The sequence below is a fragment of the Pseudorasbora parva genome, chromosome 4 (genome assembly GCF_024679245.1).
Source record: "Pseudorasbora parva isolate DD20220531a chromosome 4, ASM2467924v1, whole genome shotgun sequence".
NCBI lineage: Eukaryota > Metazoa > Chordata > Actinopteri > Cypriniformes > Gobionidae > Pseudorasbora > Pseudorasbora parva.
Window position 1 is genome coordinate 32,348,742 of NC_090175.1, and position 24,791 is coordinate 32,373,532.

Here is a 24,791-nt window from a genome sequence, read left to right on the forward strand (position 1 = left end):
GTTGGGCCTTGACCCCTCCTGGACATCCCTGTGCCCCCCCTTCAGACCGAGGGAAATGGACTTGATAATATTGTGTAATTTTCTCACATAAACCACTGCCTGCTGCTGCTTCTGCTACTGATTGCTTTTAGAGGAAAAAGCTGCCCTAAACTGCTGGTCTTGGATCGTTTTTCTTCATAATAATAGCATATTATTAACAAAAAAGTGTTATATTAAAATATCTAGTGCATATCTGGATTTGTGTGAACTATTTACCTGACTACCTACCACTGAGACACTTACCTGTTTGATTCTGTCCGTTCGTCTTCAGTCTACTCCAGAGATCCAGCTATCTGCTATCCCCATCTGAAACAGATATTCACCACTATCATCAAAATTACTTATCCACTTACTCAGTTACTCATGTAACGAATTAGCTCTTAAGGGAAATATTAATAATTATTCATAACTCATTATGATTAATTATGAATATTTGAATAATTTAATAGATTAGCTTTATGTAGTTACATTAACATTGCAATCAATTAATCAGTTCGTTTGTGAACATTTAGTATTGATTATTACTTAATTCTAAGAAAAATATATTTTCATGGCTACAGAAAAATATTCTTCCTTTGTATTTACATAAGCGCTTAGAGCGCATACCCAGATCGATCATTTAAGGGACAATTTGTTTGCAGGCAGGGAGTCAGAACCAAACATATATTGTGCACAAAATTTAATATCTATAAATCACGAACGAGACATAAAACACATACATACACAAAACATACATAGCAAGAGTTGAAGTGAAAGTGGTTAGAAGAACCAGGTCAGTACAGATGGATGAAGTCTAAAGAGTCTAAAACCTTGAGAGAAACCATCGGTGACTACAAGCCCCTTTGTCTGAACAAAGGGGTTTACAGTTTCACTCACTACACAGCAATTTGTTTTGCTTACGATACTTGCATATGGCTTGAGCCGTAGAAGACCGTCCAGGTGGAAATTGCAGGAGAAAGTTCGATGGTTTGGTCTGATGGGTTTTTCCACGCATGATTCCTTCCGTGGTGAGTGAAGGAACGATGGTGAACTTGCAGAGTCTCTGATGGTCGAAGAAGAAGAAGGTCGACATGAAGTGTTGGGGTCTGTTGGCATAATAGCGGTGTGTGGGCCTCGGGTTTCTGGTCCCACACAGCACATGGATCTGTGTATGGAGGCCCTCCCTGCTTGGGGGGCCTGCATTGGTGGCCTGTCTCAAGGGCCAGCCACAATGACGTGTTGGTTCAGCCAGAGAGAGAAGAGAGAGAGGGAGGGCATCCGAGCACTCCTCTTTTTAAGGTCTGGGAGTAGTCATGCCCTCCTGGGGTAGACTTGACCAATGAGATTGTTGGGATTTCCAAGCGGGAAATTCCTCTGAAGATTTTATGGCTCTTTGTTTCAAGCTTGAATCAGTGGGTCTCTGCCCATTCATACTCTAATTAATGCAACAAACAAACACTGCATTCTCTGAATAAGTGACATACATGGAAGTGTAAATCGTGAAGTGAGCATTAATTTGATAAGAGACATGACATATATGAGGTTACCTGAACTAGTAAGTTGTTAAGACAAAGACAAAAACATTTTACAAGACAGTTATGTGTTTACATACAATGTCCTGGGGTGCATGTTCATTTATAGATGGTTTGTCTATAATTTTAGGCAAAAGCGTGTGTTTTCCAAGCTTTGTGTCTTTAACTCTGGACTTTTCCTGTGGCCAAATTATTTTGGGCCGTAAAACGTCTTATCAGATGGTTTCCAGGGTAACAGAGAATCTTTCTCTGTTGTGTTGGGAGAAGGTCTGTTACTAAGCACAAAGTATTCAAAACATATTTGTTAAATGTAACTGGCGATTGTGTGTTTGATTCGCCTGAGTCGCTACACTCATCAGCTGTTAATGTCACTTGTTTTCTGCATACCTGCAATAAACCTCTTGTTTTGGATATTACCTGTGTGTTGAATTCTTCTGTTCTGACAATTTAATATTCATTTTCTTTTTAACTGAAACTCAAAATTGTAACAAATTAGACATTTAAAACATGTGAACCATCCCACTGTAGCAATTACAGCATCAAGTCAACACAACAAAGCATTCCAGAGACCCCTTCTCTAAACCCTGAACTGATCATAAAACTGATCAAGGATGCCCAAATGGCGCAGAGACAACATCTCTCCCCCTTTACCTGTGTTATCTAAAAACCAGAACATGGACAAGGTAAGTCACGTGATGTGTTTGCTCTTTGTTCTACAAGCGTAACAGCGGGTATTACCTCATGAAGAAGGGACTCGTTTATTACCGACAGACATAAATTTAAAACGTTATTTAGACACATTGTCGCTAAAAGTTTTTCAAAGGCCCAAAATCAACCCAGACATTAGACAGACACTACTTTTTCCACCTCCTTCCTCGACCCGCACATTCCAAAGGCTCTTTGAACATCACTCAAAGACCTCATACCAATGCAGACACGAGGAATTAACTTAAACCTCAGATTCAATAATATGAATTGATCCACCCAACGGCGCCTTAAACATTTACTAAGGTATTATGTATATTTTCATGTAACTTGTGAAATTTCTCTGTATGCTAGACATGTATCACATATGAATCTTTACTATCTTCTATTCCCATCATGGGAATCCGGTTGTTAGGTCTGACGTCACGCGGCAGCGCTTCCGGGTCCAAACGCTAATACGACAAGAAAAACTATATACACTAATATACACACACACAATGTGGTGTAATACAAAAAAGCTATAATCATAACCTTTTTCTCCATACCAAAATTCCAGATGACCAGACTGTGATTCATCTTTTATAAATCATAAAAACATTAATGTCTGTAACGCTGTGACCACAGAGACTGTTGTGTAGACTAAGTATTTAAAATGTTTAACTTTTTTAAAAGTTTGATGTTTAATATGAAACAATAACACTCATAAATGGGTCAATGGCATTCTCAAGTGAACCGAGTTGAGGCTTGGACCCAGAAACGGCGTTCCTTATGTCACGACTTAACAAGCGGATAGCAAAGTGTTTGATGTCTATGTGATGGGATAAATGATTCTCATCATTTTGATGCAAGGTAAATTTGTGTAAAATCTACTGTGATTACAATAGGAAAGTTGGTTTCTTAAAAGTGTTTCATTGGAAATTACAATAATGCTATGCACGAACAGGAGAATTGGGTGGGACACCTGCCCACAACAATATCTCATTGGCTGAAGATGCCCCCAAGGAGGGACCTTGGGACCCGTTTAAAACTCCTGGGCAAACAAGATATATTTGCTTTTTGGTTTGCTTCGTGCAGTCGTGCTTACTGACTGCCGTGGTTTTGCGGTGACTTCTGTTTTTATCGTGCGGGCCTTTCCTGCCTGCACGCTGTGTCCTCTGAGCTACCCAGAGCTCTTCACCACACTTCAAAACTCTGTTTGAACCTCGCCGAAGAAAACTTCCTGGAATCTGCGCAACCGCGCCTCAGAGACTCTCATTGCATAGCAACCAGCTAACACCATCCAGGATCCGGTTTTTAGCCTGCAAAACCAACTATCTGTCCCTCTGAACACAACAACAGACTACCAGCCGAGCAACTCCGTCCTAAGAGGAACCCATGCTCGTAAGAGCATTCAAACGCAAGTACATGACTCCTCATTCTGGCTGAACTGGTAAAAATTGTATCTAAGTGAACAAACTAAGGTTGACCGGCCCCACTTTATTTTAGGTGTCCTTAAGTACTATGTACTTACATCAAAAAATAAGTACAATGTACTTACTGTGTTTAAATTGTATTTCAAAGCACTTTTGCTGATATTGAGATGGATACGGGTAGAGTAAGGGACAGGTGTTTTGATAAGGGTCCGTTTAAGGGTAGGGTTAGTTGTAAGGGAAGTGCCAACTGTGCAATTACAAATGCAACTACAGAAATAAATGACAGACGTAATTACATGCAGGTCTCTTTCAAATGTAAGTACAGTGTAAAAACATGTATGTACACAATAAGTGCATTGTATCAAATTATTAATTACAATGTTAGTACTTAGTAGTTAAGGCCACCTAATATAAAGTGGGTCCGGTTGACCTGTTAATATATTGATTCTCAAGTTGTAGCTAAGAAATCATGTCTGAACGATACATTGGGACTTCACTCCTTTCCATTAACAAACATCCCTTTCCCAGTAACTGTATAAATGTGTGTTTTCGTTAGTTTGTGGGTCTAGAATAGTTCAATAAACTTTGGTTTACCTTTTTCATCTATACAAGTGTCTTTGGCAGTGGTGTAGTCTACGAGTAGTCTAAAAGCTTGAGGATACGTAACAATATCGTTTTGTGACCGAACTTTCTTTCATAAATTTTGACCAATCACCGCAACTTTTCTGCACTTTGATCAATTATTCGCTGCGTCCTGATTTTTACACGAGCACATCTCTACAGTCTGAGCCTGATGCACGGAAGCTCACTCGCTCATATCTGAGGTAAGTCATTAACACCATTACCGCTTACATTACAGGTTTTATTGAACTAAATACATTGCAATCAGCCAAAACGAATACGCAGTTTACTTTTCTAAACTAAAGCGCTCCAAGTCAGTGTTTCACTGTTCGTGTGAATCGCGTCACAGTTCTGCACACACACACAAAATACAGGCAGTTCAATGGGGGGCGGGGACGCGCATCTCTTAAAGGGGCCGCGCTATATTCCTCCTCCAGGAATGGTGTGGTTCTGGTGCGCTCCCAGGTCCGCATGACAGCTTTCACATTACCAACTGTTCAAAAGAACTGTGCCCTGTTCTGAACTAAACTGCCAGTGTAAAAACTCCGAAACTCAGAAGACAACCATCTTCAAGATAAAGTAAAGCTCCCATGTATAACGGATTGGCACCTCAAAATAATACATGTGTGTGTGTGTGTGTGTGTGTGTGTGTGTGTGTGTGTGTGTGTGTGTGTGTGTGTGTGTGTGTGTGTGTGTGTGTGTGTGTGTGATGGGTAGGGGTATTTGTGTGTCTGTGTGTGATGGGAAGGTTTAGGGGTAGGGGCATTGTGTGTGTTTGTTTGTGTGTGTGTAATGGGTAGGTTTAGGGGTAGGGGCATTGTGTGTGTTTGTTTGTGTGTATGTAATGGGTAGGTATAGGGGTATTGTGTGTGTTTGTTTGTGTGTGTGAGATGTGGCCCGTCTCAGGGTCTCTTACGACGGCGCTTGCCACCTGGCTAGGCAGCGGGCTGGACGTCCTTCAGGCCTTCAGGCCGCCGGGGCAGGATGTGCCGAATGGCCTCCGCCTGCTTCTGGGTGGCCGAGAACTGCTGGGCAAAGCTCTCGACTGCGTCGCCGAACAACCCCACTCTGTGTGTGAGTCACCTTGTCTCTTGTTTTTTCATAATTTAACCCTTTCCTATCATAGGCTATCACAAATATCTAACACTTTATTGTGAAAAATAAGTAAAAAACATATATCTTTAATTAAATACTGGTCTTCTGAACTTACAAAATTTTGAGCTGCAAAAGTGGCAAAAGGTTGCAAAGTTCAAGGGGGCCGGATATTTTCGCAAGGCACTGTATATATTATATATATATATATATATATATATATATATATATATATATATATATATATATATATATATATATATATATAAAATGTAAATCCCGACAAGTTATGGTAACTCAAACCATTTGAGGAAATCGATTGCTTCAAACAATTAAGTTTTAAAACATTATACATTATACATAGAGATTCAGTTACATTAACTTATATTTAAAACCATTATACATTATACATATAGATTCAGTTACATTAACTTATATTTTAATGTCGTTTTTGTCAATCCTTAGAGTAAACTGAACTAAAAGATTTTAAGTATTTTTTTTTTTATTCAGTTTGAATTCAGGTAACAAATCTATCTCTTAACAACTACATGGTTACTTAAATGGATTTAGGAAACAGATTGCGGCATATTGTTTAAAGGGGTCATATAATGGTACACGCACTTACAAGCATATTTTATGGAAATGTGTGTTGGCACTGCCTGTACACAACCATCCTATCCACAACTTTCCTGCAAATCTTAGTGGGCGTCGCCATGACACGCAATACTTCCGGTTGACGGTATCTCAGTTCCGGTTTAGCATACATAACAGTCATGCTGCGTTCACACCAGACGCGAGTGACTCTAAAAAATAGTGCTATTCACGTGAAGTTGGACGCGTAAACATCATTCACTTCATTCACTACACAACAGACGCAAATTTGCATCATGGGAGGGGCTTCTGCCAGGCAGCGGCAGTCATCAGAAGGACTAGCAGAGTTAAGGCTGCTCTCACCGGGGTTAATAAGCCCTGAGGGCCTGGGTCTAACACATCAGAACCCTTGCTTCCATAAACCATGCAACATAAACGGACCCGTTTGACATGTTGCCTAGCACCCTACGCACTCCATTCAATGCCCAACGAGATTCAAATAAACTCAAGAATTGTGATGTTGAAGTAATTTTTGTATTTTAATATTTGTAATTAAAATGTTGTTCATGTCAGACATTGTCAGTAGACTTTTATTTTAATCAACGTGAAAATAGATGCATGAACTTTTTTCTCAATGAAATTATTGAGTTTATATATTAGTTTAACCTATTTAAAATACTGCAGTAAAACTGTATAATTTTTAGCAAGGGGTATGTTTATTGTTTTCAATAATTGACAGATTTAATGTGTAGCAAGACCGCTCTAAGGGTGCGTTCACACTTGTCATGTTTGGTTCGATTAAAACGAACCCTGGTGCGGTTGCTCGGTTAGTGCGGTTCATTTGAACATATGTGAACGCTGCCACCCGAACTCTGGTGCGCACCAAACAAGCGGACCGAGACCGCTAAAAAGATGGGTCTCGGTCCGCTTCCAAACGAACTCTGGTGCGGTTCGATTGATATATGAACGCAACACGGACCAAAGACATGTAAACGGACCAAAAACCGGACGTAATGTCACAAGATGCCACGCATAATGCAGCTGATTTGATGACGCTATCCAACGCTATTGACGTTATCCAAAATGAGTAACTTTAACGTTAGAGGGCAAACGTAGAGCAACGAGGAAGAGCCTCATCAATATTTGGTCAGACGAGCATGTTTCGAAAATGCTAGAAAAAACACACAAAAAGCATACCTGGCTCTTCTCATCAAAGTTCCTGTGTTGCCCATTATTAGCAGGTACAGACGACAGAACGGCCGTCTCTTTTGCACAACGGAGGAAATCCTGCGGCTGTTTTGAATGTTTTGAACATTTTATGAGCTCTTCATGAGTTCTCAGCGGGTAAAAATAATGCCACATGTACACGCATAAAATGATCGCGTTTAATCCAGCACACAGCGTTGTTTTGAACATTTCATGAGCTCTTCATGAGTTCTCTGGTAAAACATAATGCCATATGTGTTACACGCATAAAATGATCGCGTTTAATCCAGCACACAGCGTTGTTTTGAATGTTGTGAACATTTCATGAGCTCTTCATGAGTTCTCAGCAGGTAAAAATAATGCCACATGTACACGCATAAAATGCCCGCGCGTGTAATCCGCACACAGCATTGTTTTGCATGTTCGGTAAACGAGCTCCTACGTCATATAAACCGACCAATCAGGTTGTGAGCGTCTCCCTGTGCCTTTGGTTCGGTAACTTTAGGTGCGCTGTTAAAAATGCCCGTGTGAACGCTAAGCGGACCAGGACTATTATGTTTGTTTTTGTTTTTTGGTCCGGACCAAACTAACCAAACGAACCGAACTACAAGTGTGAACGCACCCTAAAAGCCTAAGGTTACTATCCAAATAGAGACCTGCACTCCCACGGGACCCCGCGTCGCGGGATAATATTTGATGGGTGAATGCGGATGCGGGTGAACAAAATAAATAACTAGAAACAAATAAACCTTTATTAATAATAAAATAAAATCGCTTTACAGGCGCATGGATGGAAGGTAACTCTCGCGTGGTTCATAGGAACAGCCAAGCCTACCACACAGTGGCAAAATGTCTGCGCCGCATAACTCAGGTGAACCGCTTAGTGCTACAGATATTAGTAAGTGCTTGTAAGATAGTCAGATCCATGCGACCATCTGGGACATGTGATAATTTTGCCTGAAGCGTTGTTGTAAAAGTCTACTCCTGAGTACTGATAATACAACCAAGCGTTTAGCTGAGAACAGTATAGACTAACGTAAACCGAAAGTTTGTTACCTGCTTTGGTCTACATTGCCATAGCGATCATGGAAAAGGTCAGAGTTTGGAAGTTGTGGATAATGGTAAAAATCCATCCAGTGTTTTTTTAAAAAAATCTCCTTATATGTTTTTCCCTGTCTCAAATCGAGCGGTTCGACGTCACACGGTCGGACACCCCTCCCACGACTGTTGATTGACACCCGCCCTAAAAGCGAGCTCAAGCTGTCATCATCACAGTACGCCATTACGCTGGAGCAGAATGGCTTCTAAGCGATTGTGGTGTTCTGTTCTTGGGTGTAATAATGAACACAGCAGTCATTCTGATGTTCCTAAATCCCAACCACTGAAAACAAGTGGCTGAGTTTTGTTTTCATCAATGCTTTTATGTTTGCGCGAACGTGAAGCATTTCTCACCAGACTGCTTTATAACCCGAGGGTCAGTATAAAGCAGGTTTTGCTTAGAAGCTGCTCCTGTGTGAAGATCTGTACAAGTTATTTGTCTTCATGCTGCCCCTCCAGAAGTGAGTGTAGTTTGAAACGGTTCACGATGAATGCGGCTAAAGTGGGTAAGTTAGTTTCTATGTATGATGTTCTAAATTTAGTTGATAATCCCACGTTTAAAATGAACTGGTTTTAAAATTAATGTGGATGTGGTAACAATACATTAAGCTTAATTATGTAGATGGTTTATAACGGTGTCTGTTACTGTAAAAAAATCGTGTTGTAACAGTTATTACAATGCATAGATAACATTACGCATCACAGACATACCGACATTAACAGAAAAAAGTTTTTATTGGCATAATCTGTAACAATCTGTCAGTGAACTAATGTACACAATCAGTAAACACATGGCATTCTATCTCACTGCGCTAACGTTCCCTTTCGTTCAGTCACTCCATCCACAGACAGTCCAGCTGGATTGGGATCAGTTCGGGGACACACAGGTAGATCTGTTTGCCTCCCACGACTCGTCCCATTGCAGCCTGTATTACTCCCTAACCGAGGGTACGCTCGGCACGGATGCACTGCCGCACAGCTGGCCGTGGGGCCTGCACAAATATGCGTTCCCCCCAGTGAGCCTTCTTGCACAGGTTCTGTGCAAGGTCAGGGAGGACAAGGAGCAGGTCATTTTGGTCACCCCGTATTGGCACAGCCTGAACTTGTTCCAGAACTGCTACTTCTTGCGAAAGCCCCTCCCTGGCCGATTCCTCTGAGACAGGACCTCCTGCCATTCACTGCCATTATAAAGCTTGGAAGAGCCATGGATTTAATATAATAAATGATTGTATTCGTCTGAAAGAAGAATGTCATATACACCTAGGAAGACTTGAAGGGGGAGTAAATCATGATGAACAATCCCTTTATCCTGTTAAGCTGAATCCCAACTTTTGAAAAAAATCCTAAGAAATGCATACTCAGACAAAAACAAACACAGTTTGTGAATCCTTTGCACTAAAAGCATAATTATGGTCTCATTTGAAAGCAGACACCTGGCAGTTTACTGTAAAGTCAAAATGATAATATTTTTTATAATCAAAAATATTTATAATAAGCTTCAAAGTTTTGTAAAGTTATTAGAAATTTATATGTATTAAATATCTTAATGAAAATAAAATTGAAATTGGCTTGGAGAAATCTAGAAATGCACTACAGCTAAAGCCACAAGTCTGACCATGTTATATTTCAGATCTGAAGATGATAAGCCTAAAACTCTGAATTTTATTAAATGTTTTACAAGATCGTTTCATGTGATTTTATTTTGAGATTTCTCTAAAATATCAACTGATGTTTATTGCCATGTCTTCTGAGCTTTCATTCAGTGTATTGCATCTATTGCTTAGGCCGGAGACACACTGCAAGCGTGGCGTTTCTGCTGCGTGTCAGCCGCTGGGCGGCTGCCTGGCGTTTTCTCTGTCTTTGCACACCAGAAGCGTGTCCGGCGCGGCGCTGCTGCTGCTGGGAAGCCCTATACTTCATGTTAAATATAAATATATTGCCTATTGATACAGCAAAGACAACGTCGGCAGTAGCCTATTGACCATACATATATATTGTTTTCACGGCAAAATAGGCTAAAGAATATTTCGTTCTGTATTGACAGGTTTAATATTTCAAAATCAATAATTATGTTGTTTTTAATTTACAAGTAGGCCTATATCTGCATTTATGTTAATCTAAAGACTTTCAAACATGAAAATGTAATTTATTAATATGTATTCGTGTCAAAATGGCATATAAACATCTTTTCCTATGCTATTTTGCCTAGAAACGCTTCCAACACGCTCGCGTGTCGCGTGAATAATAGGCGTCTCTTCTATTTGAAGGATGCACGCGTTTTCCGCGTGAGCCGCGCGGCTGACGCAGGCAGTATGCAAGCGCTAACTGGTTAACATGGGAGCCGAAATAAAAACGGACACGCCACGCAGCCGAGACGCTCACGGCACGCTTGCAGTGTGTCCCCGGCCTTAGAGGTGCAACTGCCCCATTCAGTTTGTCTCCCCGGGACACATTCACACTTCTGCGGACTGGTTATGGCTCAAATTATTATTCTTTTGTCTGCATTATAATTACTAACGATTCTCTATTCAAACTGTTCTATTCAAACCTCATTTCTAAATCAAACCTTTCACTTTACCTTCCCTGACTCTATCAAATGATTTTCGTCCAAATAAGCATTTCAGTAGTTTTATATTTATAAAATGTTCATAAAAATTATGTATTTGCTCAGTGGCAGGTGCATCTAGGGCAAGCTAGCATGTTAGCTTAGCACACCAGCAAAACAACAATTTATAAGATTAAAATCATGTTTTATTCAAAACTTACTTCATATCACTTTATACTTTATAAGTCGAGTGTTTTATATAACAATCTGTGATCTCATGTACGTTAGCTTCGGGTCAAACAATCTGACAGAAAATACACAATGCTAAAAGCTATGTGGAATAGCATTGCATTATAAATATAATCTATTATGAAACCACCCAACATGTCATATAGAACACAGACCAATATTGCCGCGATTGTGTGTTTATTGTCTTCAAACGCGTCTATCTGCATGCTATAGCGATCTGACGATCTCTGGAAGCTGTTTTGGTCATAGATATCCATAATAAGGACTAGATTTCTTACGGCGGAGTCACCATCGTCATCATACACACTCTATTCAATGTCCAACGAGATTCAAATAAACTCAAGAATTGTGATGTAGAAGTAATATTTGTATTTTAATATTTGTAATTGTAATTGGTGGCCATCTTGTCACAGGCAAGCTTTCTGTTGGGCTCTGTGGAACCTGATGTAAGATGAGTGATCTGTATGAACATAAATACTCTTAATAATCTCGCTGAAATCTTGACGGATTTACAAATGGTTTGGTTTCTTACAAATGTTATTAACATGGCTACAAATCTGGATGCTTTAACACATTGAAAATGCAGCTTTTCGTTTCGATAAACGACTTAATCGTGCAGCTTGTGTATCACGGCTAACTTACGTGCACTTTATCAAGGGGGCTGAGACCACAATCGAGCTGTTCAATTATATAGGTTTTATTGACACCAATAACAATTTTATGACAACCAATCTTTTGTCTAGTTAAAATAAACTTAGTTTGCATGTTTTTTTTTTGTTTACATTTTATTTAATTATTTTATTTTAATAGTGATATTCTTATTTTATATTTATATATATATATATATATATATATATATATATATATATATATATATATATATATATATATATAGCTAGCACTGGGAAAAAAAATCAGAGCTGTATATGTGTATAAATATATATCATTTCTCATGTTGCCATTCGGTACACAGTTTTAGTAGCCTATATATTGATTTAACATAAATACCTTGTGTGTATGTATATTCATTGCACCTATCTGTTATGTTCAATGTTACTTACATATTGAAGTCCATGGTTATAATTATTTATAAGTATGTATTGTCATAACTCATAACTACATGACATTTATAACCAACGAAACAGTTTGAAAATTGGTTGAAAATTGAGCAAGTTATGGTTATTTAAAAGTACATGCACCATTTAAACACACTGTTACGAGTGAGTGAGCTGCCTGTGACAAGGTGGCCGCAAGTTGCGGACGGCGACCTCCATTGGCCAACAGCGCACACAAGACATCTACCGTGCGTCTCAATCAGCTCCCTAGTTCACTAGTCAGGGCACTGATCAGGACTCAAGTCAATGGGCTGCCAGAATAAGTCCGGCTGCCAGAATGAATTGAAAACACAGCACATCACAATCTACTGCGCTCATAATGATACATCCACAGATTTTGGATAAAGATTGAATAAATAATACTTCTTTGTATAGAAATTTGACTCAAACATATGAGAATCTATCAATATTTCTCCACATCTGCACACATTTGAAGTAAAAGCCCTGAGGGAAGTTGTTTTGTCAAGAGTCTTCCTGACAACCACAGAGGAGTTTTTTTTATAAATGGGAGCAAATGACGCGCATATTACAATCAAAAGGTAGCGACGCCGATGATCATTATTCATAACTCCTGGCACATATTAACACATTACGGTCACTATAAGACTTTGAGAATAAAACAGAGGTAAAAAAAATTTAACTTTATTCTTAGATCTTTTTAATGATGTATAGTTTGTCAAGATAATTACATCTGATAGTCAATTTGAGCTAATTTAAGCAAAGAGAGCTTCCTCGTGAACGTTAAGAGGTTGTTTATTATGTGTCAAACAAGCTTTTGCTGTGCTCAATGTATATGTTTTGCTGTGCTCAATGTATATCATTGGTCCTTGGGTGTCATGATGCCATTTCATGTGGGGTCTATTAAGCGATATGGCTTGATGTTAGTTGAGGTTTGTGTTATTTTTCATCTGGACTGTATATGCATTCATCCAAAAAAATTTTGATTTAAATTTAATTCTAATAAAAAAAAATATTATTTATTGAGATTCGACAACCTTTATTAAAATATTATTAAAATATTTTTTTAAGCATATTGGGAAATTTGTTTGGAGTTTTATTTCTGATGATGCAGTGAAACATGCCAAATAGTGCTATTTTCATGATTTATCCATTTTTTTATGTGGTTCAGATACAAAAATATTTTGAGTTTCTATTTATTAAACAAATTTCCTTCATTGTATCAACTAACATTTTTTATTTCAATAAACTCAAAATTTTAAGGCAACCAGGTTACTTACTTTTTTAAGTTAAACCAACAAAAAACAACCAACATTTTTTACAGTGCATTTGTGCTGAAAGACATTTCTGGTCAAAATTACATTTCCAAAAATAGCAATTCATCCAAACATTTAAATTGAAGAACAACATTTTAAATAACTGTTCAAAACGTTATCATTTGCATTTTGCACAAAACAAAATCCCATTGATTTGTTCAATGTTAATTTTACTTACTCATAGTATTGTAGCCATGTTGCTGCCATTGCACCTTCCATGTCTTTGCTCTAAAAAGATTAAAAGGCATGGTAACAATCTGTTAGTGTGAGTTTCAAGTGAGAAAATGTAATGAGGAACAAATAACGGTCTAAAATGTTAACTAACGTTAGCTAAACAGGATCTAAAATGCTCCTCAAGTCAATTTGTTTACCGGAGCTGCGGCTGCATTAGTCAAATTAACTAGTATCGCATATGACTCGATATAATGATTAACAATACGTTTAAAATGGTTGTAATATAAGGAATGGGTGAGTTTACATTAACGTTACTTTTTGCTTGGTTAGATACTGTGGCGTGAGAGTGATATGGAAAGATGGCCAGCCATCTCAAAACCCAGCATTTATCTGTGTCTGACTGTGAGAAAGCACAACAAAGATACCGTAGTTTCGGGGCCTTTATTTACCTGAACTGCAGATGGGAACCAGCTTTTATTTGAAGCAGGCTTTTATTAGGGGCAGGCCTATATTTCTAATTCCATCTGTTTAAAATATAACTGCTTTAAGTAAACCATTTTCAATTTAAAGTGATCGTTCCAGTGGACAAATATCATTGATTTATTTAAGAAACATTTGCAAAAATACCACCATACAACAACATAATACGCATTTTTTGTAACTGTGCGAGTTGAACGATGAACGAGTTCTCGACGAGAACTCATTATAGGCATTTTTAAATAAAGATCCATGTTTAATCAAATAAATAAATGAATCACTGGCAAAATAAATAATTTTGGTGAAATGTGACCCTGTCTGTGAAAACCCTCCTAAAGTCATTTTTTCTACATAAAATCATGTAAAGAACATTCTGTTAAAATATTACCTTGATATCTCTAATATTAACTGAGTATGGCTATGTTAAATATTTGCTGAATTTCGGGCTCAGAAAATCATGTTTCCCTTTCAGTCGGTCACGTTCAACGTATGTCGGACTTAGACCGACGAATGTGGATCACTTCTGGGAGCCCCTATCAGCTTCGAGATATAGAAAACGGGCCAATGAACATTGGCTTGCGTGCTTTGCATATCTCACCCCGCCCCGCTGCGCGGGTACAAAGCGGAAGCGATCGCCACGCACTGTTGTCATTCACTTCGGAGCCGAACGGTGTTGATGAAGCACCTGACTGCCTTCTATCTAGCAAGAGAGAGAGAGAGAGAGAGAGAGAGAAAGTGAAAGCGTGTGCCGAGGGAAATTGCTCATGTTGGTCAGACGGCACAAGACAGTGTGACCGCGATCTCACTGCTGCTGAGAGAGCTGCTTTTTTCAAACTGAGCAAATTGCACTACACACACACACACACACACACACACACACACACACACACACACACACCACACAGTTGGTTCGGTGGGCGTGTTCCTTTTTCTGGTGAGAGCAGAAAACAGGCTGCACACAAAACCTGTTATTCTGCCATGGTCGATCCCTGGGTGCTTCAACACCTAAAAGAGCAAATTTTCCTCACAAAAAGAGCTACACGGGTGACGTGCCGTCCTTTTCAGGATGTATTTCCACCCGTGCGTTTCTGGATGCGGTTGTTCCCTATCGCCTACTGATGGTCACAAGCACTGTATCAAGTGCCTGGGGTTAGAACACGCTGAGGCGGCGTTTGTGAATAGTTCATGTTCTCACTGAGGGAACATGACTATCTCAGCGCTTAGGTCGAGACTCGCCTACCTCCGGGAAGGTGGAGTCCCCCTACCCACAGCTCGATTTAGGTCTATTCCTGCCCAGCAGAATAGACCTACTTTGAAGGTTTGGCTGGGGTGATCAGAGGATCATGGTTAGGGCAAACCCGTCGAGTGAGCCTTCGTGGGACCCTAATCCCTCACAAGCGCCCCACATGCGCGGCCGACGGTGTCTTTTGGGGCACCGCGGATGAGCAGATGTCGATTGCTGCATCAGAGGGGGAGTTTCAGTCCTCTGGGGATGAAGATTCGGCTGTACTGCCTCCCTCTGGGAGAGTGGCAACGGTCGAGTCGGACCCGGAGTTGACGGCTATGCTTTCCCAGGCTGCCGAAAAGGTCGGGCTTGAGTGGAACCCTCCACCACGTCCCGAACCTTCTAGGTTGGACGATTGGTTTCTCGGGGTGGGCCGCGCTGGTTCTCACCGTCGCACCCCGTAGCCTTTCTTCCCGGAGGTGCATGAGGAGCTGACTAGGTCGTGCAAAACACCGTTTAGCGCCCGTGGGCAACCTAGTTGCTCCTCCCTCCTCACTACCCTTGACGGCGGGCAGGCCAGGGGGTGGAGCCGTCGCCGTAACTGTGTCCGACGTCCGCCTCTAGCTGGCGCGGGGACCCGAAGCTCCCGTCCAGGGCCTGTAGAGTCTCTTCCGGTCTGACCGCGAAGGCCTACAGGGCCTGTGGCCAGGCCGCGTCCGCCCTGCATGCCATGGCATTGCTTCAGTTGCATCAAGCACAGGCACTGATGGACATGCACAAGGGTAGTCCTGGCCCAGAGCTCCTCCGGGAGCTCCGGACGGCGACGGACCTCGCCCTATGGGCGACGAAAACCGCCACCCGTACTATTGGCCAGGCAAAGTCCACTGTGGTGGTCCAGGAGCGGCATCTCTGGCTCAACCTGGCTGATATGAAGGAGACCGATAAGACCCAGTTCCTGGACTCCCCTATTTCGTTGGCTGGGTTGTTCGGCGACGCGCACCACTTCCTCTCCCCAGAGGAGGGCCAGTGGTCTCCATTGTGACAATTACATATGTTCAATCATGATGCTTTCATGCCTTGTCACCCTCAGGCGCCTTTCCAATCGCGTGCGGCACACCCACAGGCGGCCTCCCCACTGTACCGCGCCCCCTCAGTGGAAGCAGGTAAGTATTGCCACGCGCACGCAGACCCCACCACGGGCCACCTCCGCGCCGTCCTGGTCGGGTCCCTGCATGCCGCTGCGCTGCCCCGCGGCGGGTACGTCTGTGGTGCCGTTAGTCCCGCTGGTGCAGTCGCTAGGGGCCTGGCTAGCTCTCCCCAGCCCGTCCCGCTGGCTCATCCGCACCATCAGACTCGGCTATGCAACTCAGTTCGCCCGGCGTCCCCTCAAGCTCAGGGGTGCTCACTTCACCTCTGTGTTGAAGAAGCGCGGTCTGCATTGGTCTCAAATTGGTGCAGCGATCGACCTGAAGGACGTGTACATGTCTCGGTTCTCCCACGACACAGACCGTTTCTACGCTCTGTGGTCAACGGACAAGCATATCAGTATGAGGTCCCACCCTTCGGGCTTATAGTGCTCAAGAGTTAGAGTTGTTCGCAGTTTGTCCTAACCTGAGCCGCGTCAAGATGCCGCTCCAGGGCAAGCACGTTCTGGTCCGTACGGACAGCACTGCAGTTGTAGCGTACATCAACAAACAGGGAGGTCTACGCTCCTGTCGCATGACACAACTCACTCGCCACCTCCTGTTATGGAGTCTGAAGTATCTGAGGTCACTTCGTGCCACTCACATCCGGGCCGGCTCAATTGTGCGGCCAACAAGCCCCCACGGCAGCCAGTGGAGAGTGGAGACTCCATCCCCAGGCGGTCCAGCTAATTTGGGATCTCTTCAGGGCCGTACAGGTAGACCTGTTTGCCGCCCCGGACATGGCCCATCGCCAGTGGTTTTATTCCCTGACCAAGGGGACCCTCGGCATGGATGCGCTGGCACACAGCTGGCCCCGGGGCCTACGCAAACATGCGTTTTCCCAGTTTGCCTTCTTGCACAGACACTGTGCAAGGTCAGGGAGGATGAGGAGCAGGTCCTGTTGGTGGCGCCATACTGGCCCAACAGGACATGGTTCTTGGAACTAGTGCTCCTTGGAACAGAACCTCCTTGGCCCATTCCTCTGAGGAAGGACCTCCTGACTCAGAGACGGGTCACCCTCTGGCACCCGCGTCCAGACCTCTGGAAATTCCATGTCTGGTCCCGGGATGGGACGCGGAGGGTCTAGGTGGCCTGCCACAGGCTGTGGCAGACACCATCACTTCCACTAGAGCTCCCTCTACGAGGCACCTCTATGCGTTGAAGTGGAACCTGTTCGTCGACTGGTGCTCTTCTCACCTAGAAGACTCCCGAAGGTGTTTGGTCAGGGCCGTGCTTTCCTTTCTACAAGATGGGTTGGAGAGAAGGCTGTCCCCCTCCACCCTCAAGGTGTATGTGGCCGCAATCAATGCCCATCACAAACTAGTAGAAGGTAAGTCTTTGGGGAAGCACGACCTGATCGTCAGGCTCCTGAGGAGCGCGAGGAGATTTCAGTCGTTCCCCCTCTATACCCTCTTGTGACCTGTCTCTGGTGCTCATTGCACTTCAGAGACCTCCCTTTGAGACTTTGCAGTCAGTGGAGTTAAAAATTCTATCTCTAAAGACGGTACTCCTGACTGCATTGGCCTCTATCAAGAGGGTAGGGGACCTGTAGGCATTTTTCGGTCGACGAATCGTGCCTGGAATTCGGGCCGGACTCCTAGCTCTCACGTAATCCTGAGACCCTGGCCTGGATACGTGCCCAAGGTTCCCACCACTCCCTTCCGGGACCAGGTGGTGAACCTGCAAGCGCTGCCTTCGGAGGAGGCAGACCCAGCCCTGGCTTTTCTCTGTCCTGTCCGAGCACTTTGGACGTATGTGGACAGAACGCAAAGCTTTAGGACCTCAGAGCAGCTCTTCGTCTGTTACAGAGGACAGCAGAAGGGGAAGGCTGTCTCCAAGCATAGGATGGCCCACTGGATAGTGGATGCCATTGTCTTGGCTTATGAGTCCCAGGATGTGCCCTGCCATCTCGGGAGTAGAGCCCACTCCACCAGGGGTGTAGCCTCTTCCTGGGCGCTGGCTCGTGGCACCTCGCTGACAGATATTTGTAGAGCTGCGGGCTGGGCGTCACCTAACACGATCGCTTTTATAGCCTACGTGTAGAACCGGTATCTTCCCGTGTACTCACTTCTCATAGTCGGTAGCACCGAAGGGCCTGATCTATTGTCGGCTTGCTGCACCACTTCCTTCCTCATGGAACGGATACGTGCGCTTATATGCTCCAGTCGAGTTCCCCAGAATGGCGAACCCTGTCGAGTCCTCTGCAACCCGCGGCAGTCAGACGTGGCGGAGCGTCTAACGGCAGGTCTAACACTCGTATGCAGTGTGGAACTTGTGTTATGCTGGGTTCCATATGTAGTGACCCCCACGGCAGTCCCATATATGTATTCTCCACGGTACGGCTCCCTACAGCGAGCCTGTGTCTTTCCCTTGGCAGAGCCGCTCTGCCGTCTCAGTGTGGTGACTGTCCCCCGCCCAACAGGGCCGGGGCCACCCCTGGGACTCCCGTATGTAGTACTGCCCACGGTCAGTCCATATGTGTAATTTCCACGTTATCTTCCTTCGGGAGAGTGTGGCTTCCGCAGTGGCCTCCAGGGGCACGCTTTCCAAGCCTATTTCCAGTAATCCACTGATTGGGTCATGTGGGATGGCAGTGTGACTCTCCCTGCAGGAAATTCCCCGCCTGTTGAGACGGGGTCCGAGGGACTCCCGCAGTGTGCTGGAAGTGGTTGTAACTCTTATCTACACTGTTAAATATAACTTACTCATCATCATAGTGTTTAATATAGCCTATCAAGTTAAATTTGACATCACTAGCTTTTAATCTAAATAATTACCACGCGTTAGCTTTTCGCTAGCCTGGTAGCTTTCCATCCCGGCATCCGGGTCTCCTGTTTTCTGAGTTCATTAGACAACTGTGGTGAGTTGGATTATTAAATAAACTCCATCAAACAACTGTGGTAAGTTGTGGATTCATCAACAAATACGGTAAGCCATGTCTTCTCCTGTCATTTTCACTTGCACTGCATGCTACATCTTTAGCATATTTAGCTCCGTTGGCGAACAGGGCTTCACATATGATAAATGTAAGGAATTAATCAGGCTGACGGAGAAGATTTCAGATTTAGAGACACGCATCCAAGATTTATGTGAGAGTAGTGAGAATGTAACAGCTTTAGATACTGCTTTGGATGCAACTAGCTTAGTGAACACTCATTGTTTGGTTCCGGCTGAGCCCGCGCAGCAGGGCTGGGTGACGATGAGAAAGCATCGTCGCGGATCAAAAAACCACTCTTCTGTTCCGATTAGAACATCAAACAGGTTCTCCCCACTCAGTGATGCACCCACTGAGGATCCTGTTGAAAGTGCCCTAGTTATTGGCAATTCTATTACACGGAACGTGAAAATAGAGACACCAGCCACCATAGTCACATGTTTACCGGGAGCCAGAGCGCCTGACATCAAAGCAAATTTAAAAGTGCTGGCTAAAGCTTATCGTAAATTCTCTAAGATTATTATTCACGTTGGCACTAATGATGTTCGACTTCGCCAGTCGGAAATCACCAAAATTAACATTAAAAAGGTGTGTAAACTCGCAAGTACGATGTCAAAGGCTGCATTTTTCTCTGGTCCCCTCCCTGCTAAAAGGAGTGATGAAATAGTTAGCAGATTATCATCACTCAATGGCTGGTTGTCTAAGTGGTGTCTGCAAAATAATATAAGGTTCATAGACAATTGGAAAAGTTTTTTGGGCAGACCTGACCTGTTGAAGATGACATTCATCCCTCCTGGGCTGGTGCTGCTCTTCTCTCTAGTAATTTGGCACATAGACTTAGACAGAGCTAAACCTTGACTTACTGGGGCCCAGGTCAGGAAGCAGACAAACTGGCTGAACCAACCGTCTGCTAGCTGTCTCACATCACCAAAGTCAGCTAAATACCAGCACACAGAGACTCTTTCACCTAGATATTATCATATAGAGACTATGTCTGTTCCCCGAATTAGTAAATACAAAAAAAAAACATCAAAACCATTTAAAAGTAAAAATTTAATTGATGTCCAACAAATGATGAACAACAGATATAATTCGGATGAACAATTGATAAAGCTTGGGTTGCTGAATATTCGATCCCTTTCTCCAAAAACGCTTATTGTTAATTATATGATTATAGATCATAACTTAGATGTGCTGTGTTTGACAGAAACCTGGCGAAAACCTGACGACTACATTACTTTAAATGAGTGCACCACCCAAGATTATTGTTATAAACATGAACCACGTTTGAAAGGTAAAGGGGGAGGTGTTGCTGTAATTTATAATAATATTTTCAGTATTACTTAGAAGTCTAGTGTGGCAAGGGGGGCGTGGTTCAGCGAGGTCTGCAGCGGGAGAGAGAGCCGCGGGACGAGCGGTAAGTGAGTGGGTTGGACACAGATTGGTAACACCTGTATCTCGTTTCAGTAATGGGCGCGGAGAGAGTACAAAACGCCCGGAGAAACGGAAGCAGGGGAGAGAGAGGACTGCTGACGCTCCACACACATCCCAGAGACATTGAATGAGACCCGGAAGTGAAAAGACCCGGAAGTGAACAAGAGTTTGAATGAAAGTCACACGCGATCGTGTGCACACTGTATTTTGAGTTTGTTATAATAAAAGAGAGTCCAGCCGACCCCCTTGTCCTCTTCCTTCCTTATCTACGAACTTACTACATCTAGTTTCAAATTTGGTGCTTTATGTAACATTGTGTAGTGTAAATGATAAATCCTGTTTGACATTTGTGCTGGCTACTGTATACAGGCCACCAGGGCACAATACAGACTTTATCAAAGAATTTGCTGGTTTTGTTGTGATGTTGCAACAGAAACTATTGACTCTCTCTTTACTAGCACTTTAGACATAGTTGCTCCCCGGCGCTTAAAGAAGATAAAAACAAATAATCCAACGCCGTGGTACAACGAGCACACCCGGGCCCTTAAAACAGCAGCCAGAAAAATGGAGCGCAGCTGGAAGAAAACAAAACTGGAGGTTTTTCGCAATTTGTGGAAAGAGAGCATGATTGCATATAGAAAGACCATAAAAACTGCTAGATCTGTTTATTTCTCAACTCTTTTAGAAGAAAACAAACAGAACCCTAGGTATTTATTCGATACAGTGGCTAAATTAACAAAAATAAAGCTTCAACTTCTGATGTTTGTAAACAACACAGCAGTAATGACTTTATGAACTTCTTTACTAGTAAGATTGATAATATTAGGAATAAAATTATAACCATGCAGCCGTCTACTACAGTATCACTTCAGACAAAGCATTGTAGTGTCACTGAGGAAAAATTACCCTCATTCACTGCTATAGGAGGAGAAGAATTGGCTAAACTTGTTAAATCATCAAAATCAACAACATGTATGCTTGATCCTATACCGACTAGGCTACTAAAAGAGATCCAGAGGTCATAGATCCTCTGCTTATTATTATTAATTCATCCTTGACATTAGGATATGTACCGAAAACTTTTAAGTTGGCTATAATAAAACCACTTATTAAAAAAACGCAACTTGATCCTAAAGAATTAGTTATTTACAGGCCAATCTCGAATCTACTGTTTCTATCAAAAATACTAGAAAAGTTCCTGGTATAAATGGTATATGTGAGGATTTCCAGTCAGGATTTAGACCGTATCATAGTACTGAGACTGCTCTAATTAGAGTTACAAATGATTTACTCTTATCATCTGATCGTGTTTGTATCTCTCTATTAGTGTTACGATCTTAGCGCTGCATTCGATACTATCGATCACAATTTTCTTCTGAATAGAATCGAAAATTATGTTGGCATTAGTGGAACTGCATTGGCATGGTTTAAATCATACTTATCTGACCGTTATCAGTTTGTAGCAGTAAATGAAGAGATGGGGTACCGGTTCAGTATGGGGTACCGCAAGGCTCAGTGTTAGGACTGTTGCTTTTCACCCTGTATATGCTACCACTGGAAGATATTAGGAAGCATGGTGTTAGTTTTCATTGTTATGCTGACGATACCCAGCTCTATATTTCCTCACGCCCGGACGAAACTTACCAATTCACAAGATTAACGGAATGCATAGCTGATATCAAATTTGGATGAATAGTAATTTCCTGCAACTTAATTCAGATAAAACTGAATTTTTTATTTTGGACAGAAAAGCTCCACAAGTAGTAACCTAGAATACTGTCTAACACTTGATGACTGCTCTGTCAAGCCCTCGTCGTCAGTGAGGAACCTGGGTGTGCTCTTTGATACCAATCTTTCATTTGAAAGCCACGTTTCTAGCATCTGTAAAACCGCATTCTAGCATCTTAAAAATATATCTAAATTACGGCACATGCTTTCAATGCAAAATGCTGAACAGTTAGTACATGCGTTCATGAGCTCAAGGCTAGATTATTGTAATGCTCTACTGGGTGGTTGCCCTGCTCGCTTAATAAACAAACTCCAGCTAGTCCAAAACGCAGCAGCTCGAGTTCTTACTAGAACCAGGAAGTATGATCGTATTAGTCCAGTTCTGTCAACACTGCACTGGCTCCCTATTAAACATTGCATACATTTTAAAATCTTGCTTATTACTTACAAAGCACTAAATGGTTTAGCTCCCCAGTACTTAAGCGAGCTCTTAACACATTATACTCCATCACGTCTATTGCAGTCTCAAAACTCTGGCCAGTTGATAATACCTAGAATATCTAAATCAACTGCAGGCGGTCAATCCTTTTCCTATTTAGCACCTAAACTCTGGAACAGTCTTCCTAGCATTGTTCGGGAAGCAGACACACTTTGTCAGTTTAAATCTAGACTAAAAACACATCTCTTTACTATGACATACACAGGTCAGCCGGAACCGGGAACACTTCCCATAACACCTGATGTACTTACATCATAAAAAGAGTGGCAGCTACGCTAATGTTAGTCTCTCTGTTTATCCCGAGGTTTATCCCGGATCCGGGCTGTGTCTGGATCGGATGGTGGACCTGCGCCTGGACATGACCAAAGCATCCTGGGGCCCTATCTTTCACTCAGCGCAATTGACTATGTACACCGACGCATGTGTCATTCCTATTTTGCACCCGTGCAAAGCGTGCTTTTCCCTCCACAGAAGCACGTCGCTAAACTAGTCAATGAACTTGCGCTCCCTGGGCAGTTCAGTGCAAAAAAAAGGAGGCATGTTCCGGCGCAAACAATCCCTGGTGCTATTTTGCTGATCCATTAAACAATTGCGCCACTGACCAGAAAAAAAATTAGTCTAAAGTCAGTGGAGCATTGTTCATTATGCTATTTTAAAGGCTATTTTAATCCTAAATAAACCCGTCTCTTGCGTGATACCCTGACATTTTGAATAATCCGATCTAATATGATTTCTGACCTGTAAGGTTGCCAGAATAATAATCATACACCGTGTGTTAATAGGCCAGAGGAGAACTGGCACCCCGACTGAGTCTTGTTTCTCCCAAGGTTTATTTTTCTCCATCATGCCCTGATGGAGTTTTGGTTTCTTGCCACTGTCGCCTTTGGCTTGGCTTGCTCAGTTGGGGATGCTAAAGTTATGATCAAAGTTATTCAACTAGTTCTACAGATAAAATTTATGAATTAGGTTTTAATTAATTCTATAAACTATAATACGGATCTGTCAACATTGTCGCTATACAGTCTTGTTCAAAATAATAGCAGTACAATATGACTAACCAGAATAATCAAGGTTTTTAGTATATTTTTTATTGCTACGTGGCAAACAAGTTACCAGTAGGTTCAGTAGATTGTCAGAAAACAAACAAGACCCAGCATTCATGATATGCACGCTCTTAAGGCTGTGCAATTGGGCAATTAGTTGAAAGGGGTGTGTTCAAAAAAATAGCAGTGTCTACCTTTGACTGTACAAACTCAAAACTATTTTGTACAAACTTTTTTTTTTCTGGGATTTAGCAATCCTGTGAATCACTAAACTAATATTTAGTTGTATGACCACAGTTTTTTTTAAAACTGCTTGACATCTGTGTGGCATGGAGTCAACCAACTTGTGGCACCTCTCAGCTGTCTTTCCACTCCATGATTATTTAACAACATTCCACAATTCATTCACATTTCTTGGTTTTGCTTCAGAAACAGCATTTTTGAAATCACCCCACAAGTTCTCAATTGGATTAAGGTCTGGAGATTGGGCTGGCCACTCCATAACATTAATTTTGTTGGTTTGGAACCAAGACTTTGCCCGTTTACTAGTGTGTTTTGGGTTATTGTCTTGTTGAAACAACCCTTTCAAGGGCATGTCCTCTTCAGCATAGGGAAACATGACCTCTTCAAGTAT

General features: G+C 42.3%; 1 long non-coding RNA gene and 1 pseudogene across 2 annotated transcripts in view; one reads left to right on the forward strand and one right to left on the reverse strand.

Moving 5' to 3' along the window:
• Positions 1-282: 282 nt before the first annotated feature.
• The window catches only part of LOC137074019 (uncharacterized), a 43,630-nt gene continuing 19,121 nt past the window's right edge, over positions 283-24,791 (reverse strand). For both annotated transcript variants that reach the window (XR_010904860.1, XR_010904859.1), the window contains exons 4-5: positions 13,637-13,686; positions 283-345 (exon numbers count right to left, since the gene is read on the reverse strand). This is a non-coding gene — a long non-coding RNA (uncharacterized lncRNA). The remainder of the gene's footprint in view (positions 346-13,636; positions 13,687-24,791) is intronic.
• LOC137074018 (uncharacterized) lies at positions 19,415-20,542 on the forward strand (annotated as a pseudogene).